We start from the raw sequence: 10,438 nt of genomic DNA, 5'->3' as shown, positions 1-10,438 counted from the left end.
CTACTGCCAATGGCATTCTTTGTTGGGTGAGCCATTTTTGGAACCCATATTGTATTTTGAAACTCCTTAATAATAAAATCCTCAGATAGCTGCACCAATTTCCCCGCATTGGGTTTTTCCGGGGACATTGGTCCAAAAATAGTGGTGTCACTTGTGTGCTTGTTTTTCCTTCAGTTGATGATCTGTATGTGTTGAGGTTGTACTTGTATTTATTTTCAGTATTTATACGGTAAATAATGTAGAAATTTTGAATAATATGATACTTATTCACAGAGATTATCTTGATTATACACTATTGCGGAATGCATGCATAATACATAACCTCCTCTACGTTGATCATCAATTTTGCGGAATCAAAAACAATGAAACATCAATCGCATGCGCACATTAACACAGTATGTAACCCAGGGAAAGCATACAGTTGAAAACCCACAACTATCTGTATATTATAATGATTGAGAACATGTAACAATACATAGTACAATACTCCTCGCAAGTACTCAGTACTATCTCCACCTGTTACACACAAAGTAGCTCAGATCTGAATCAATCACAGGTTCAAATCTCCTCTGCTGCTTGCCTGCCTCCACTGCGTAATCTTACATGAGAACAGATGAGAATGGCTGATCCAAACTCGTATTTCCCTTGGCTGAACCACGCAATCCTCATTGGCAATACTCAATCCATTGATTGTGCAAATCTCATGCACAACTATAGTCACAACTGATAGCTGTCTTGCCCTTTCACTCACCTCTAACACTTGTCTCTACTGAACTGTCCATTCAATGAGTTAATTGATGTATTCTTTAGTTGATTTATGAGTTAATAATTAGTGAATTAATTAATAATTAATTCACATCACTCATCACTAGTGTATTCTGCAGTTAGACTAATTACAACTAGTTCAACTAAGTCAAACTGAACACAACTCCTTCAACTCCTCAATCAACTCCACCAAACCCAATCACTTAAGTTCTAACTGAAGTCTATCATGCAATAGCTCAACTGACCCATAAGAAAAGCGTATTTCCTTCTTGCAGCTGCATGTGCCACATCTTTAGCTCGAACTGAAGTGCTCTAAGAGGATAAGACAATGTTTATAGTCCAAATATTATTAAGAGCTAATAATATTTGATTGTTCTATTTTTAGCCCGGTAGTCTAAAAATAGACTCCGCCGATATGTCTAAAAATAGAAGTCCATCTATTTTTACCAACATGACCAATCATCCACAAATAGCATCCTGCAACTCATAGACCATGATCCATATGTCTAAAAGTAGACATAGTCTAAAAATAGACTTTGTGCCAAAAATAGCCCGCGGGCCCACTTAGTGAAGGCGACTCCTTTCCACTAAGCTCCATCATCTTGTTGCATTTTCAATACTCCCTCTCAACAAGATATGGATTGTCTGCAACCCCTATCCTGCAACTATGGAATGTTCTACATGCAACACATTTGCCCGGTCCACTTGCTCCAACAACACTTGGAACAAAAACACTCCCAACTAACCACTCTGTTGGGCTAGGAACATACTCTGATGCTAAAGCTCTACCTGATGCTGACAAGTGCTCCCTCTCTGACATCTACGCTACTACAACATCTCCATGCATCTCGCACCATTGCACACTTCTCTGTGCCACCTAGCACTGTGCAAAACACTTGTGCCTCTCGCATTGTTGCAGCCTGCTAGCTATGCGCTGTCATGGGATTGTCTCTACTCAATCAGTCAGTTCCTACTACTCCACATCGGGGCTCCTATAGCAAGGTCTCATCCAAGAGGTTGGGTACCTCAAGGATACTGCACCTCCTCCTTGGGATGATCACTCTATATTGCCCCACCTCCTACCTGGAGGTATGGCTGCATGTGATCCCTCAACCCACCTGGCTTAAAGTTTCCCTCTATTGGAGGTCTCTGCATGAGTAGATGTCTCTACTCGATCTCCTCTCAGCTTCCCTTGTTGTGGCTGCTCCACAACCTCCTGAAGCTGTTGCACCAATCGTGGCTCCTCCACAATCGTCTGAGACTTCTTCTGGCTCTACATGTTGAGAGGTAATATACGCTCCCTCTCAACCACCAAGTCTCCATCAGTTGCCTCGCTGCTCAAGGCTTTGCATGCATCTTGAACCTCAAGAGCATATAGGTTCTTGACTCGTGAACATATCTGCTTCACCTGTCTAGTGATGATGTGTCTAAGGAAAACCTTTCCCTTACTAAAGACTACATCACAACCTCTGTCTTCCAGCATAGCGATTGTTAGGATATTCTGACACATAGGATATAGTTAAGTTCAACTTGGTCTAGTATAGAGTTAGGTATAGAGTTAGGTAAAGTGTCTTTCTTTACCGTTGTACATTTTGTAACTTACAATCTGACGGTCACGATATGTAGTGATCCGACGGTTCACTCTCACCTTGGTATTACCGACACTTGATCTGTGGCTTGACACCCGATTGGTCCATGAGTTCTATTTAAAGCGCATGGAGGGTCATTGTTCGGGTAATCCGTGCATGAGAGAAGCTTATGTAAATTTTCATTCTTTGATTAATAAATTTCCTGTAGTACCCACGTTGGGACAGGCTGTGGACTGTTTCCCTCTTTGAGGGTTTTAACCACGTCAAAAATACTGGTGTATTGATCTGTGATCTGGTTGTGAGCGGTGTCCTTTTGGTATTCTTTCTGAGGAACTTACCCTGTAAATTCCTACATGGTATCAGAGCTATTTGAGGGCCGCGTCCGTTGGTGATCCAAATCTGAAGCCGGTAGAACTGCATGCGGCTGTCATTTCCTAGATCTGCTGTTTCTGACTGCTTTCGGGCCGAGAGGACTGCTCTGTTGCGTTCGGAGCATCTGTTCCAGTGAGGAACCCCTTTCGTTTCACGCGAAAAGGTTTCCGGTAGCCCTAGCTGCGTCATTTTTCAGATCGGGAGGTATACAATGTTTTTTGCAGTTTACTGTTATTTTCTCTCTGCTTATTTCGGTTTCGGTTTATTTAGCCTTTTTTTAACCGGATCTATACCTTTCATTTCTACGTATGCTCTTTGCCCTGCGACTCTGTGCGATCTGGGCAAATCAGAAATAGAAAGGAAGGATTTTTCTCATGCGTATGCTCTTTTCCCTACACCTTAGTGTGATCTCGGAAAATCAGAAGCATTGAGAAAAATATTTAGTTTTTCGGCTAAAGCTAACTTTGAGATTTTTTTTAAAAAATTTCTAGTTTTTTGGCTAAAGCTAACTTCGAGCCGCAAGGTTTGTTTTTCTTTGCATATTCGTGTTGGGTTTTGTGTTTTGTGTTTTGTAGGGAAAAAGAGCTTTCTCAAGGCAAACACGCAAACCAAGGCCCCCCCCTCTCTCTCTCTCTCTCTCTCTCTCTCTCTCTCAAATTTTTGGTATAGATCAATTGGTTCAAAGCTATTTTAAGAGAGTAGAGGTCTTGGGTTCAAGTCTCCATTTTGTGGGGGCGGATTTTTTCATTCCCGCACATTCGCGCACCTTGCCGGCAACGTCAACAATTTTTTTTCAAAAAGCCATAACTTCTTCATCCGGAAGCCTTTTTCAGAGCCGTTTTTTTTTAAACCGCCTATTTTTTCGAGATCTATCCATTGGAACACTTACTTTCAGCATCTTCAACTTCAGTTTAAAAAAAAAAAATGGAAATTCCATGCCAAGTCATTCTTGACAGCACTAACTACTTCCAATGGGTAGCCTACATGGAAGATTTACTTAGAAGTAAAGGTCTCTTCAGAATGGCCACAGACCAAGAGAAGAAACCAAAATATGAAGACAAGGCTGCAAAATGGGAAAATAGACAAGATCAAGCACGTGGTTTGATAGGGATGTCTATTTCTCCTGATCTTAGATTCCACATTGCAGAACTTGAGACTCCTCATGAAGCATTAGAAAAACTCGCTAAAGTTTTTGGGATTAAAAATGAAATTAGAGCCCATCAACTTGAAAATGAGTTGCTTACTTTGGATCCTAATAATTTTTCTTGCATTGAAGATTTCTTGTCCAAATTCAAGACCCTTAGATATCTCTTGGAAGGTGTTAAAGTTAAGAAAGAAGATGGTAACCTTATTTATTCCATCCTTACTAAGTTGGGACCAGCCTACTCTGTATTTGTTTCCACTTTCCATTCTACAAGGGAAGCTTTCATTTGTCAAGGAAAAGACTACAAGGCCCCTTCCTTTGACTCCTTTTGTGATTCCTTAATAAGAGAACAAGAAAAACTCTTACACCTTGGTCTTCTTAATCTTGGAAACTCTTCCACGAAAGCATTAGCCGCCCAGCAGCAACCAAATTCAAAGAATCCTAAGAAGTCATATCCTCAAAAGAATGGTCCTAAACCAACTCAGCCTCAAAATGAAAGATCATTTCAGCAAAATGATAAGACCAATAAAAACAAATGGAAGAAGACTGATAGACATTGTAACTTTTGTAATCGAGATGGCCACTTAGAATCTAAATGCTTTAAGAAGATGGAAGCCTTGGAAGCCGCAATGAAGAAACATAACATCCATGTGGAGCCTACTTCAACTTCAACTTCCGGAATGGCACTTTCTGCATGTCGTTGTCAATCATCTCAGTCTGGTTATGCATTAAATGTATCTTCTTCTTCTTCTCATTCTCATGAGTGGCTCATTGATTCTGGAGCCTCTTATCACATGGCCAAAAACCAAGCCATGTTTTCTTCTTTAAATGATTGTAACACCAAAAATATATATGTTGGTGATGATAGATCTCTTAATGTTGTAGGGACTGGAACTGTTCATCTAGACAATGGTCAGTTTAATGATGTATTATGTGTTCCAACCTTATCCTGCAACCTTCTATCTGTCTATCAGATAACTCATTCAGGTGAAGGTAAAATTGTTGAATTTTCACCTCATGATGTTGTAATCAAGGATCTAAAAGATCCTAAACAGATTCTAGCTACTGGTCTTGCTGATGATTCCACAAGGTTGTATAAGTTTCAAAACTTTGGGTCATCCAATCTTCCCTCAGTATTTGTTGCTCATAATGATGAAGTGAGCAAACTTTGGCATGAGCGATTTGGTCACTTAAACTATCGCTCCCTTCAACATCTATGTAAAGAAAATATGGTGACAGGTCTTCCTATGGTATCTTGCAGAGATGGTGTTTGTTCCGGATGTGTACTCGGAAAACATCATCGGGACAGTTTTGACAAACGTGCCTCTTGGCACGCCTCAGCCCCTTTACAGCTTGTGCACAGTGATTTATGTGGTCCTCTTCCTGTTGCTTCATTCTCTGGCTACAAGTACTTCTTAACTTTCATTGATGATTTCTCCAGACGCACTTGGGTATACTTCTTAAAACTCAAGAGCGAAGTATATAACACATTTTTGGCCTTCAAAGCCTTTGTTGAAAAACAATCTAGACATCAAATTCTTAAGCTAAGAACTGATAATGGTGGAGAATATGTTAAAAACACATTCATCAACTTTTGCACCGAAAATGGAATTCAAATGCAACATACTGTTCCATACACTCCACAACAAAATGGTGTAGCTGAAAGGAAAAATCGCACCTTAAAGGAAATGGCTAATTGTACGCTGCAATCTAAAGGACTCAGTCTTAGTTTTTGGGCCAAAGCAATTAATTGTGCAAATTATATAATCAATCGCACTCCTACTAAGGTTCTAGAGAATATCACTCCAGAAGAAGCTTGGAGTTCCATTAAACCAGATGTAAGTCACTTTCGTGTGTTTGGAAGTGAAGCATGGGCCCATATTCCAGATGAAAAGCATAAAGCTTTAGAACCTAAGAGTGAGAAATGTACTTTTGTTGGATATTCTGAAGATGTAAAAGGTTATAGACTTATTCCATTTAAGTCCAAAAATGTTATCATTAGAAGAGATGTAAAATTTGATGAAAATAAATCGGCCTGCGAGCCTAGTCCGGCGGATGTGCCACCTCTTCCTATCTCTTCTACTTTTGAAAACATTTCTTCTTCAGATGATGAAAGCGAGGATGATAATCCTCCCCCACCTTCTCAGGATCCTCAACTTCCAAGATGGGTCCGTGCTACTCGGGATGCAGCAGGTGATCTTGCCGGTGATCCTACAGATCAGCGACGTACACGTTCTCAGTTTGAAAGAGCCTCTTCTTTACTGGCTCAAGCTCCAGTAAATCATGATCCTGACACTTTTGCAGAAGCTTCAGGCCATCCACATTGGGAATCAGCTATGAATGAAGAATATCATTCATTGATGACAAATGATACATGGGATCTTGTTCCTCTACCAAAGGGACGCAAACTTGTTAGATGTAAATGGGTTTACAGAACCAAGTATGGACCAGATGGGAAAGTTGATAAACATAAAGCTCGTCTCGTTGCTAAGGGCTTTTCACAGGTTGAAGGCATTGACTACACTGAAACCCTCTCCCCTGTTGCCAAAATGAACTCTATCCGCCTTGTTCTTGCCCTTGCTGCCTCTTTAAAATGGGAAGTCCATCAGATGGATGTTAAATCTGCCTTCTTGCATGGGGACTTGCAGGAAAAAATCTATATGGAAAAACCCATTGGCTTCATACAAACAGACTCCAGCCTTGTCTGTCGACTTAAGAAATCCCTTTATGGTCTCAAGCAAGCTCCTCGGGCTTGGTATGCCAAAATGGATAGCTTTCTTTTAGAATCTGGCTTTTCTAGGTGTCATTCTGACAATACTGTCTACACCAAGAAAGTGGGCAACTCTCTTATCATCCTTGTTCTTTATGTTGATGATCTTATCCTTACTGGTAGTGATCCCAACCTTATAAACCATGTGAAGTCTAGCCTCAAAAGGAAATTTGAAATGACAGACTTAGGACACTTACACTATTTCCTCGGTCTTCAAGTCTTGCAATCCAAGGAGGGTATCTCCCTTTCCCAGTCCAAGTATGCTTGTGATATTCTTCGTCATTTTCACATGGAAGACTGTAAGCCAGCCCCTTCTCCCTTTCAGTCTGGAGTCAAACTTTCAGTCTCTTGTACTTCTCCTGAAGTTGATGCTACCTTATACCGTCAACTTGTAGGAAAACTCTTGTATTTAACCCACACTCGTCCTGATCTTTCCTTTGCTGTTGGCCTAGTTGCTCGTTTTATGCAAAACCCCCGTGAAAGTCATTGGAAAGCAGCCAAAAGAATACTTCGTTATGTTCGAGGTACAGTACAATTTGGGATTCATTACAGTGCCAAAGCAGCTCCTCTATTAGTTGGTTTCACTGATTCTGATTGGGCTGGTGACCCTGATGATCGGAAGTCTACTGCCGGTTATGTCTTCACTCTTGGTTCAGGACCTATTACATGGGCTTGTAAGAAACAGGCTGCCATTTCTCTTTCGTCAGCAGAAGCAGAGTATCGTGGTGCCGTGGAAGCTAGTAAGGAAGCCTTGTGGCTTCGACAGATCCTATCAGAGTTTGGCTTTGAGCAGCAGCATCCAACCACACTTTGGTGTGATAATCAAAGTGCCATTCAGCTATGCAAAGATCCAGTCCAGCATCAACGCAGCAAACACATTGAACTACACATGCACTTCATCAGAAAGCTCATTCATGACCATGTTCTTGAAGTGCAATATTGTTCAACAGATGATCAGGTTGCAGACATCTTCACAAAGGCTCTCACAGAGGCGAAGTTCACTAAACTTCGCTATATGCTTGGAGTTCAGGAAGTTGTCACTAAGGGGGGATAGGCTCTAGTGCCTCCTTCCTTCTCCTATTGTGTCATATTTGTAAATCCTTCAATCCTATCCCAAGTTGTTCTTAAGGGGGGAAGTTAGGATATTCCGACACATAGGATATAGTTAAGTTCAACTTGGTCTAGTATAGAGTTAGGTATAGAGTTAGGTAAAGTGTCTTTCTTTACCGTTGTACATTTTGTAACTTACAATCCGACGGTCACGATATGTAGTGATCCGACAGTTCACTCTCACCTTGGTATTACCGACACTTGATCCGTGGCTTGACACCCGATTGGTCCATGAGTTCTATTTAAAGCGCATGGAGGGTCATTGTTCGGGTAATCCGTGCATGAGAGAAGCTTATGTAAATTTTCATTCTTTGATTAATAAATTGCCTGTAGTACCCACGTTGGGACAGGCCGTGGACTGTTTCCCTCTTTGAGGGTTTTAACCACGTCAAAAATACTGGTGTATTGATCTGTGATCTGGTTGTGAGTGGTGTCCTTTTGGTATTCTTTCTGTGGAACTTACCCTGTAAATTCCTACAGCGATCGACACCAAGTTTCTCTTCAGTCTTGGTACATACTTGACATCGGTCAAGGTAAGGCGAGCTCCATGCTCCCTCTAAAAAATAACCGCTCCTACACCTGAGACACTATACTTCTCATCATTACCCATCGCTATGAGTATCTAGAGATCTTTCTCCTCCAAAGTATTGAACAAACTCTTGTCACCGGTCATGTGGAAGGAAGCTCCACTGTCAAGAAACCAACCACTTCCCACCATGGATGAAACCATGCATGCGAAGAGTGTGAAATCCAACTCGAATTGTGAAGCAAGTGCCTCACCTTCAAATCCTTCCCCGGATCCCTTCTTGGATTTCCTCTATGGACAATTTGTAGCATAATGGCCCACCTCATGACAACGAAGGCATCGCTCTTTCAATTTTTCAACCTTCTTCCCATCATTGGAAGAATTGGATTCGAAAAGAGAACCCTTCTCCTTCCCCTTCTTTGCTTTGGCAGCCAAAGCACAATTTTCTTCATCAGATGCCTTTGATGAAGATCCATCCCTGGTATTCCGCCTGATCTCCTCTTGCACAAGATCTGACCAAAGTCTCTCCCATCCTGGCAATTTCTCCCGACCATTGACAAAGTCCTGACAGGAATGCCAACTCTTTGGAAGACCAAGGAGAGCGAAGCTCACCAACTCCTCATCATCGACAGTCACCCCCACACTTCCCAGCTCATCTCGGCATTGGGTGAACTTTGTGAGATACCTAGGCATACTGTCTCCATTCTCACACTTAATGTTTTTGAGTTTATCCTTGAGCGCCAGCTTCCTCTGGTCACTATTGCTTTGGACTAGATCTATCAATGCTTTCCACATCAAGTATGGAGAAGCCTTTCAATGCAGGCTAGACACAATGTGATCCTTCACGCCCTCCAACAGAATCCTTCGACACTTTGTTGTCTTCTTTTGCCAAACCTCAATGTGAGCAGCATTAGTAGGTTTTGGGACCTCAACCTCTATGAACTCCTTCAGCCCTCATCTAACACTACCTCCATCCTGTCTTTCCATGCAATATAATTTGAGCTGCCTTCAAGAGCATACTCCAATCGCAATCCGTTGAAAGACATTTCAACTTTGACACTAAGAAAACACTGCTGCAAATTCGAATTCCACCAGCTCAAAACTCAATCGCTTATGATCTAAAATTCATGAGAACAAAGTATTTCTCGTACAGAGATTGACTGTATGGGCTTTTACCGGATAACTCACCTTCCAAAAGAAGGATGAATCCAAAGGCTAACTAGCCCGATTATAGACTCTGCCTGAAGAAATAAAATGTAATCACTTTCTGAATAATAGATCTGATGATCAACTCTGCTCCGATACCATGTAGGAATTTTGAATAATATGACACTTATTCACAGAGATTATCCTGATTATACACTATTGTGGAATGCATTCATAATACATAACCTCCTCTACATTGATCATCAATTTTGCGGAATTAAAAACAATGAAACATCAATCACATGCACACATTAACACAATATGTAACCCGGGGAAAGCATACAGATGAAAACCCCCAACTATCTGTATATTATAATGATTGAGAATATGTAACAATACATAGTACAATACTCCTCGCAAGTACTCAGTACTGTCTCCACCTGTTACACACAAACTAGCTCAGACCTGAATCAATCATAGGTTCAAATCTCCTCCGCTGCTTGCCTGCCTCCACTACGCAATCCTGCATGAGAATAGATGAGAATGGCTAATCCAAACTCGTATTTCCCTTGGCTGAACCACGCAATCCTCATTGGCAATTCTCAATCCATTGATTGTGAAAATCTCATGCACAACTATAGTCACAACTGACAGCTGTCTTGCCCTTTCACTCACCTCTGACACTTGTCTCCACTGAACTGTCCATGCACTGAGTTAACTGATGTATTCTTTAGTTGATTTATGAGTTAATAATTAGTGAATTAATTAATAATTAATTCACATCACTCATCACTAGTGTATTATGCAGTTAGATTAAATACAACTAGTTCAACTAATTCAAACTGAACACAACTCCATCAACTCCTCAATCAACTCCACCAAACCCAATCACTTGAGTTCTAACTGAAGTCCATCATGCAATAACTCAACTGACCCATAGGAAAAGCTTATTTCCTTCTGGCAGCTGCATGTGCCACATCCGTAGCTCGAACTGAAGTGCTCCAAGAGGATAAGAT

This window comes from Pinus tabuliformis, chromosome 8 (assembly GCF_031772625.1).
Source record: "Pinus tabuliformis cultivar Carrire ecotype Pingquan chromosome 8, CPIR1, whole genome shotgun sequence".
In the NCBI taxonomy this organism is placed as follows: domain Eukaryota; kingdom Viridiplantae; phylum Streptophyta; class Pinopsida; order Pinales; family Pinaceae; genus Pinus; species Pinus tabuliformis.
This window is presented reverse-complemented; position numbering follows the sequence as displayed.